The sequence below is a fragment of the Pristiophorus japonicus genome, unplaced genomic scaffold (assembly GCF_044704955.1).
Source record: "Pristiophorus japonicus isolate sPriJap1 unplaced genomic scaffold, sPriJap1.hap1 HAP1_SCAFFOLD_42, whole genome shotgun sequence".
Classification (NCBI taxonomy): Eukaryota; Metazoa; Chordata; class Chondrichthyes; family Pristiophoridae; genus Pristiophorus; species Pristiophorus japonicus.
In genome coordinates, this window is record NW_027254090.1 from 1,359,035 (window position 1) to 1,369,898 (window position 10,864).

Genomic DNA, 10,864 nt, shown 5'->3' on the forward strand with positions numbered 1-10,864 from the left:
TTGTTGTGAATGGTGCTGCTGCTCACAGATTGGACTACTATTGGACATATTGTTGTGAATGGTGCTGCTGCTCACAGATTGGACTACTATTAGACATATTGTTGTGAATGGTGCTGCTGCTCACAGATTGGACTACTATTGGACATATTGTTGTGAATGGTGCTGTTGCTCACAGATTAGACAACTATTGGCCATATTGTTGTGAATGGTGTTGCTTCTCACAGATTGGACTACTATTAGACATATTGTTGTGAATGGTGCTGCTGCTCACCGATTGGACAACTATTGGACATATTGTTGTGAATGGTGTTGCTGCTCACAGATTGGACTACTATTGGACATATTGTTGTGAATGGTGCTGCTGCTCACAGATTGGACTACTATTGGACATATTGTTGTGAATGGTGCTGCTTGTCCAGATTGGATTACTATTGGACATATTGTTGTGAATGGTGCTGCTTCTCACAGATTGGACTACTGTTGGACATATTGTTATGAATGGTGCTGCTTCTCACAGATCGGACTATTGTTGGACATATTGTTGTGAATGGTGCTGCTTCTCACAGATTGGACTACTATTAGACATATTGTTGTGAATGGTGCTGCAGTTCACAGATTGGACTACTATTGGACATATTGTTGTGAATGGTGCTGCTGCACACAGATTGGACTACTATTGTGCATATTGTTGTGAACGGTGCTGCTTCTCACAGATTGGACTACTATTGGACATATTGTTGTGAATGGTGCTGCTGTTGACAGATTGGACTATTATTGGACATATTGTTGTGAATGGTGCTGCTGTTCACAGATTGGGCTACTATTAGACATATTGTTGTGAATGGTGCTGCTGTTCACAGATTGGACTACTATTGGACATATTGTTGTCAATGGTGCTGCTGCTCACAGATTGGACTACCATTGGTCATATAGTTGTGAATGGTGTGTTGCTCACAGACTGGACTACTATTAGACATATTGTTGTGAAGGGTGCTGCTGTTCACAGATTGGACTACTATTGGACATATTGTTGTCAATGGTGCTGCTGCTCACAGATTGGACTACCATTGGTCATATAGTTGTGAATGGTGCTGCTGTTCACAGATTGGACTACTATTGAACATATTGTTGTGCCTGGTGCTGCTGTTCACAGATTGGACTACTATTGGACATATTGTCGTGAATGGCGCTGCTGCTCTCAGATTGGACTACTATTGGTCATATTGTTGTGAATGGTGCTGCTGTTCACAGATTAAACTACTATTGAACATATTGTTGTTAATGGTGCTGCTGCTCACAGATTGGACTACTATTGGACATATTGTTGTGAATGGTGCTGCTGTTGACAGATTGGACTATTATTGAAAATATTGTTGTGAATGGTGCTGCTGTTCACAGATTGGACTACTATTTGACATATTGTTGTGAATGGTGCTGCTGTTCACAGATTGGACTACGATTGGACATATTGTTGTGAATGGTGCTGCTGCTCACAGATTGGACTACTATTAGACATATTGTTGTGAATGGTGCTGCTGCTCACAGATTGGACTACTATTGGACATATTGTTGTGAATGGTGCTGCTGCTCACAGATTGGACTACTATTAGACATATTGTTGTGAATGGTGCTGCTGCTCACAGATTGGACTACTATTGGACATATTGTTGTGAATGGTGCTGTTGCTCACAGATTAGACAACTATTGGCCATATTGTTGTGAATGGTGTTGCTTCTCACAGATTGGACTACTATTAGACATATTGTTGTGAATGGTGCTGCTGCTCACCGATTGGACAACTATTGGACATATTGTTGTGAATGGTGTTGCTGCTCACAGATTGGACTACTATTGGACATATTGTTGTGAATGGTGCTGCTGCTCACAGATTGGACTACTATTGGACATATTGTTGTGAATGGTGCTGCTTGTCCAGATTGGATTACTATTGGACATATTGTTGTGAATGGTGCTGCTTCTCACAGATTGGACTACTGTTGGACATATTGTTATGAATGGTGCTGCTTCTCACAGATCGGACTATTGTTGGACATATTGTTGTGAATGGTGCTGCTTCTCACAGATTGGACTACTATTAGACATATTGTTGTGAATGGTGCTGCAGTTCACAGATTGGACTACTATTGGACATATTGTTGTGAATGGTGCTGCTGCACACAGATTGGACTACTATTGTGCATATTGTTGTGAACGGTGCTGCTTCTCACAGATTGGACTACTATTGGACATATTGTTGTGAATGGTGCTGCTGTTGACAGATTGGACTATTATTGGACATATTGTTGTGAATGGTGCTGCTGTTCACAGATTGGGCTACTATTAGACATATTGTTGTGAATGGTGCTGCTGTTCACAGATTGGACTACTATTGGACATATTGTTGTCAATGGTGCTGCTGCTCACAGATTGGACTACCATTGGTCATATAGTTGTGAATGGTGTGTTGCTCACAGACTGGACTACTATTAGACATATTGTTGTGAAGGGTGCTGCTGTTCACAGATTGGACTACTATTGGACATATTGTTGTGAATGGTGCTGCTGCTCACAGACTGGACGATTATTAGACATATTGTTGTGAATGGTGCTGTTCACAGAGTGGACTACTATTAGACACATTGTTGTGAATAGTGCTGCTGTTCACAGGTTGGACTACTATTGAACATATTGTTGTTAATGGTGCTGCTGCTCACAGATTGGACTACTATTGGACATATTGTTGTGAATGGTGCTGCTTTTCATAGATTGGACTACTATTGGACAAATTGTTGTGAATGGTGCTGCTGTTCACAGATTGGACTACTATTGGACATATTGTTGTGAATGGTGCTGCTGTTCACAGATTGGACTACTATTGAACATATTGTTGTGAATGGTGCGGCTACTCACAGATTGGACTACTATTGGACATATTGTCGTGAATGGTTCTGCTGCTCACAGATTGGACTACTATTGGACATATTGTTGTGAATGGTGCTGCTTTTCACAGATTGGACTACTATTGAACATATTGTTGTGAATGGTGCTGCTGCTCACAGATTGGACTACTATTGGACATATTGTTGTGAATGTTGCTGCTGCTCACAGATTGGACTACTATTGAACATATTGTTGTGAATGGTGCTGCTGTTCACAGATTTGACTACTATTGGACATATTGTTGTGAATGGTGCTGCTGTTCACAGATTGGACTACTATTAGACATATTGTTGTGAATGGTGCTGCTGCTCACAGATTGGACTACTATTGGACATATTGTTGTGAATGGTGCTGCTGTTCACAGATTGGACTACTATTGGACATATTGTTGTGAATAGTGCTGCTGCTCACAGATTGGACTACTATTGGACATATTGTTGTGAATGGTGCTGCGTTTCACAGATTGGACTACTATTGGACATATTGTTGTGAATGGTGCTGCTGTTCACAGATTGGACTACTATTGAACATATTGTTGTGAATGGTGCTGCTGTTCACAGATTGGACTACTATTAGACATATTGTTGTGAATGGTGCTGCTGTTCACAGATTGGACTACTATTGAACATATTGTTGTGAATGGTGCTGCTGTTCACAGATTGGACTACTGTTGGACATATTGTTGTGAATGGTGCTGCTTTTCACAGATTGGACTACTATTGGACATATTGTTGTGAAGGGTGCTGTTGCTCACAGATTGGACTAATATTGGACATATTGTTGTGAATGGTGAAACTGTTCACAGATTGGACTACGATTAGACATATTGTTGTGAATGATGCTGCTGTTCACAGATTAGACAACTATTGGCCATATTGTTGTGAATGGTGTTGCTGCTCACAGACTGGACTACTATTAGACATATTGTTGTGAATGGTGCTGCTGCTCACCGATTGGACAAATATTGGACATATTGTTGTGAATGGTGTTGCTGCTCACAGCTTGGACTACTATTGGACATATTGTTGTGAATGGTGCTGCTGTTCACAGATTGAACTACTATTGGACATATTGTTGTGAATGGTGCTGCTGCTCACAGATTGGACTACTATTGGACATATTATTGTGAATGGTGCTGCTTGTCGCAGATTGGATTACTGTTGGACATATTGTTGTGAATGGTGCTGCTTCTCACAGATTGGACTACTATTGGACATATTGTTGTGAATGGTGCTGCTTCTCACAGATTGGACTACTATTAGACATATTGTTGTGAATGGTGCTGCTGTTCACAGATTGGACTACTATCGGACATATTGTTATTAATGGTGCTGCTGCTCACAGATTGGACTACTATTGTGCATATTGTTGTGAACGGTGCTGCTGCTCACAGATTGGACTACCATTGGACATATTGTTGTGAATGGTGTGTTGCTCACAGACTGGACTACTATTAGACATATTGTTGTGATTGGTGCTGCTCTTCACAGATTGGACTACTTAGGACATATTGTTGTCAATGGTACTGTTGCTCACAGACTGGACGACTATTGGACATTTTGTTGTGAATGGTGCTGCTGCTCACAGATTGGACTACGATTGAACATATTGTTGTGAATGGTGCTGCTGTTCACAGATCGGACTAATATTGGACATATTGTTGTGAATGGTGCTGATGTTCACAGATTGGACTACTATTGAACATATTGTTGTGAATGGTGCTGCTGTTCACAGATTGGACTACTATTGGACATATTGTTGTGAATGGTGCTGCTGTTCACAGATTGGACTACTATTTGACATATTGTTGTGAATGCTGCTGCTGTTCACAGATTGGACTACTATTGGACATATTGTTGTGAATGCTGCTGCTGCTCACAGACTGGACGACTATTAGACATATTGTTGTGAATGGTGCTGCTCACAGATTGGACTACTATTAGACATATTGGTGTGAATGGTGCTGCTGCTCACAGACTGGACGATTATTAGACATATTGTTGTGAATGGTGCTGTTCACAGACTGGACTACTATTAGACACATTGTTGTGAATAGTGCTGCTGTTCACAGGTTGGACTACTATTGAACATATTGTTGTTAATGGTGCTGCTGCTCACAGATTGGACTACTATTGGACATATTGTTTTGAATGGTGCTGCTGTTCACAGATTGGACTACTATTAGACATATTGTTGTGAATGGTGCTGCTGCTCACAGATTGGACTACTATTAGACACATTGTTGTGACTGGTGCTGCTGTTCACAGTTTGGCCTACAATTAGACATATTGTTGTGAATAGTGCTGCTGCTCACAGGTTGCACTACTATTGAACATATTGTTGTGAATGGTGCTGCTTTTCACAGATTGGACTACTATTGGACATATTGTTGTGAATGGTGCTGTTGCTCACAGATTGGACTAATATTGGACATATTGTTGTGAATGGTGAAGCTGTTCACAGATTGGACTGCGATTAGACATATTGTTGTGAATGATGCTGCTGTTCACAGATTAGACAACTATTGGCCATATTGTTGTGAATGGCGTTGCTGCTCACAGATTGGACTACTATTGAACATATTGTTGTGAATGGTGCTGCTGTTCACAGATCGGACTACTATTGAACATATTGTTGTGAATGGTGCTGCTGTTCTCAGATTGGACTACAATTAGACATATAGTTGTGAATGGTGCTGCTGTTCACAGATTGGACTACTATTTGACATATTGTTGTGAATGCTGCTGCTGTTCACAGATTGGACTACTATTGGACATATTGTTGTGAATGCTGCTGCTGCTCACAGACTGGACGACTATTAGACATATTGTTGTGAATGGTGCTGCTCACAGATTGGACTACTATTAGACATATTGGTGTGAATGGTGCTGCTGCTCACAGACTGGACAATTATTAGACATATTGTTGTGAATGGTGCTGTTCACAGACTGGACTACTATTGGACACATTGTTGTGAATAGTGCTGCTGTTCACAGGTTGGACTACTATTAGACATATTGGTGTGAATGGTGCTGCTGCTCACAGACTGGACGATTATTAGACATATTGTTGTGAATGGTGCTGTTCACAGACTGGACTACTATTAGACACATTGTTGTGAATAGTGCTGCTGTTCACAGGTTGGACTACTATTGAACATATTGTTGTTAATGGTGCTGCTGCTCACAGATTGGACTACTATTCGACATATTGTTTTGAATGGTGCTGCTGTTCACAGATTGGACTACTATTAGACATATTGTTGTGAATGGTGCTGCTGCTCACAGATTGGACTACTATTAGACACATTGTTGTGACTGGTGCTGCTGTTCACAGTTTGGCCTACAATTAGACATATTGTTGTGAATAGTGCTGCTGCTCACAGGTTGCACTACTATTGAACATATTGTTGTGAATGGTGCTGCTTTTCACAGATTGGAATACTATTGGACATATTGTTGTGAATGGTGCTGTTGCTCACAGATTGGACTAATATTGGACATATTGTTGTGAATGGTGAAGCTGTTCACAGATTGGACTGCGATTAGACATATTGTTGTGAATGATGCTGCTGTTCACAGATTACACAACTATTGGCCATATTGTTGTGAATGGCGTTGCTGCTCACATATTGGACTACTATTGAACATATTGTTGTGAATGGTGCTGCTGTTCACAGATCGGACTACTATTGAACATATTGTTGTGAATGGTGCTGCTGTTCTCAGATTGGACTACAATTAGACATATAGTTGTGAATGGTGCTGCTGTTCACAGATTGGACTACTATTTGACATATTGTTGTGAATGCTGCTGCTGTTCACAGATTGGACTACTATTGGACATATTGTTGTGAATGCTGCTGCTGCTCACAGACTGGACGACTATTAGACATATTGTTGTGAATGGTGCTGCTCACAGATTGGACTACTATTAGACATATTGGTGTGAATGGTGCTGCTGCTCACAGACTGGACAATTATTAGACATATTGTTGTGAATGGTGCTGTTCACAGACTGGACTACTATTAGACACATTGTTGTGAATAGTGCTGCTGTTCACAGGTTGGACTACTATTAGACATATTGGAGTGAATGGTGCTGCTGCTCACAGACTGGACGATTATTAGACATATTGTTGTGAATGGTGCTGTTCACAGACTGGACTACTATTAGACACATTGTTGTGAATAGTGCTGCTGTTCACAGGTTGGACTACTATTGAACATATTGTTGTTAATGGTGCTGCTGCTCACAGATTGGACTACTATTGGACATATTGTTTTGAATGGTGCTGCTGTTCACAGATTGGACTACTATTAGACATATTGTTGTGAATGGTGCTGCTGCTCACAGATTGGACTACTATTAGACACATTGTTGTGACTGGTGCTGCTGTTCACAGTTTGGCCTACAATTAGACACATTGTTGTGAATAGTGCTGCTGCTCACAGGTTGCACTACTATTGAACATATTGTTGTGAATGGTGCTGCTGTTCACAGATTGGACTAATATTGGACATATTGTTGTGAATGGTGCTGCTTTTCACAGATTGGACTACTATTGGACATATTGTTGTGAATGGTGCTGTTGCTCACAGATTGGACTAATATTGGACATATTGTTGTGAATGGTGAAGCTGTTCACAGATTGGACTACGATTAGACATATTGTTGTGAATGATGCTGCTGTTCACAGATTAGACAACTATTGGCCATATTGTTGTGAATGGTGTTGCTGCTCACAGATTGGACTACTATTAGACATATTGTTGTGAATGGTGCTGCTGATCACCGATTGGACAACTATTGGACATATTGTTGTGAATGGTGTTGTTGCTCACAGATTGGACTACTATTGGACTTATTGTTGTGAATGGTGCTGCTGCTCACAGATTGGACTACTATTGGACATATTGTTGTGAATGGTGCTGCTTCTCACAGATTGGACTACTATTAGACATATTGTTGTGAATGCTGCTGCTGTTCACAGATTGGACTACTATTGGACATATTGTTGTGAATGGTGCTGCTGCTCACAGATTGGACTACTATTGTGCATATTGTTGTGAACGGTGCTGCTTCTCACAGATTGGACGACTATTGGACATATTGTTGTGAATCGTGCTGCTATTCACAGATTGGACTACTATTGGACATATTGTTGTGAATGGTGCTGTTGCTCACAGACTGGACTACTATGAGACATATTGTTGTGAATGGTGCTGTTGCTCACAGATTGGAATAATATTGGACATATTGTTGTGAATGGTGAAGCTGTTCACAGATTGGACTACTTTGGACATATTGTTGTCAATGGTACTGTTGCTCACAGACTGGACGACTATTGGACATTTTGTTGTGAATGGTGCTGCTGTTCACAGATTGGACTACTATTGGACATATTGTTGTGAATGGTGCTGCTGCTCACAGATTGGACTACTAATGGACATAATGTTGTGAATGGTGCTGCTGTTCACAGATTGGACTACTATTGAACATATTGTTGTGAATGGTGCTGCTGTTCACAGATTGGACTACTATTGAACATATTGTTGTGAATGGTGCTGCTGTTCACAGATTTGACTACTATTTGACATATTGTTGTGAATGCTGCTGCTGTTCACAGATTGGACTACTATTGGACATATTGTTGTGAATGGTGCTGCTGCTCACAGACTGGACTACTATTGGACATATTGTCATGAATCGTGCTGCTGTTCACAGATTGGACTACTATTAGACATATTGTTGTGAATGGTGCTGCTGTTCACAGACTGGACTACTATTGGACATATTGTCATGAATCGTGCTGCTGTTCACAGATTGGACTTCTATTGAACATATTGTTGTGAATGGTGCTGCTGTTCACAGATTGGACTACTATTGAACATATTGTTGTGAATGGTGCTGCTGTTCACAGATTGGACTACTATTTGACATATTGTTGTGAATGCTGCTGCTGTTCACAGATTGGACTACTATTGAACATATTGTTGTGAATGGTGCTGCTGTTCACAGATCGGACTACTATTGAACATATTGTTGTGAATGGTGCTGCTGTTCACAGATTGCACTACTATTAGACATATAGTTGTGAATGGTGCTGCTGTTCACAAATTGGACTACTATTTGACATATTGTTGTGAATGCTGCTGCTGTTCACAGATTGGACTACTATTGGACATATTGTTGTGAATGGTGCTGCTGCTCACAGACTGGACTACTATTGGACATATTGTCATGAATCGTGCTGCTGTTCACAGATTGGACTACTATTAGACATATTGTTGTGAATGGTGCTGCTGTTCACAGATTGGACTACTATTGGACATATTGTTGTCAATGGTGCTGCTGCTCACAGATTTGACTACCATTCGACATATTGTTGTCAATGGTACTGTTGCTCACAGACTGGACGACTATTGGACATTTTGTTGTGAATGGTGCTGCTGTTCACATATTGGACTACTATTGGACATATTGTTGTGAATGGTGCTGCTGCTCACAGATTGGACTACTATTGGACATAATGTTGTGAATGGTGCTGCTGTTCACAGATTGGACTACTATTGAACATATTGTTGTTAATGGTGCTGCTGTTCAGAGATCGGACTACTATTGAACATATTGTTGTGAATGGGGCTGCTGTTCACAGATTGGACTACTATTCGACATATAGTTGTGAATGGTGCAGCTGTTCACAGATTGGACTACAATTAGATATATTGTTGTGAATGCTGCTGCTGTTCACAGATTGTACTACTATTGGACATATTGTTGTGAATGGTGCTGCTGTTCACAGATTGGACTACTATTGAACATATTGTTGTGAATGGTGCTGCTGTTCACAGATTGGACTACTATTAGACATATAGTTGTGAATGGTGCTGCTGTTCACAGATTGGACTACTATTAGACATATTGTTATGAATGGTGCTGCTGCTCACAGACTGGACGATTATTTGACATATTGTTGTGACTGGTGCTGCTGCTCACAGATTGGACGACTATTGGACATATTGTTTTGAATGGTGCTGCTGTTCACAGATTGGACTACTATTAGACATATTGTTGTGAATGGTGCTGCTGCTCACAGATTGGACTACTATTCGACACATTGTTGTGACTGGTGCTGCTGTTCACAGTTTGGCCTACAATTAGACATATTGTTGTGAATAGTGCTGCTGCTCACAGGTTGCACTACTATTGAACATATTGTTGTGAATGGTGCTGCTTTTCACAGATTGGACTACTATTGGACATATTGTTGTGAATGGTGCTGTTGCTCACAGATTGGACTAATATTGGACATATTGTTGTGAATGGTGAAGCTGTTCACAGATTGGACTGCGATTAGACATATTGTTGTGAATGATGCTGCTGTTCACAGATTAGACAACTATTGGCCATATTGTTGTGAATGGTGTTGCTGCTCACAGATTGGACTACTATTGAACATATTGTTGTGAATGGTGCTGCTGTTCACAGATCGGACTACTATTGAACATATTGTTGTGAATGGTGCTGCTGTTCACAGATTGGACTACAATTAGACGTATAGTTGTGAATGGTGCTGCTGTTCACAGATTGGACTACTATTTGACATATTGTTGTGAATGCTGCTGCTGTTCACAGATTGGACTACTATTGGACATATTGTTGTGAATGCTGCTGCTGCTCACAGACTGGACGACTATTAGACATATTGTTGTGAATGGTGCTGCTCACAGATTGGACAACTATTAGACATATTGGTGTGAATGGTGCTGCTGCTCACAGACTGGACAATTATTAGACATATTGTTGTGAATGGTGCTGTTCACAGACTGGACTACTATTAGACACATTGTTGTGAATAGTGCTGCTGTTCACAGGTTGGACTACTATTAGACATATTGGTGTGAATGGTGCTGCTGGTCAC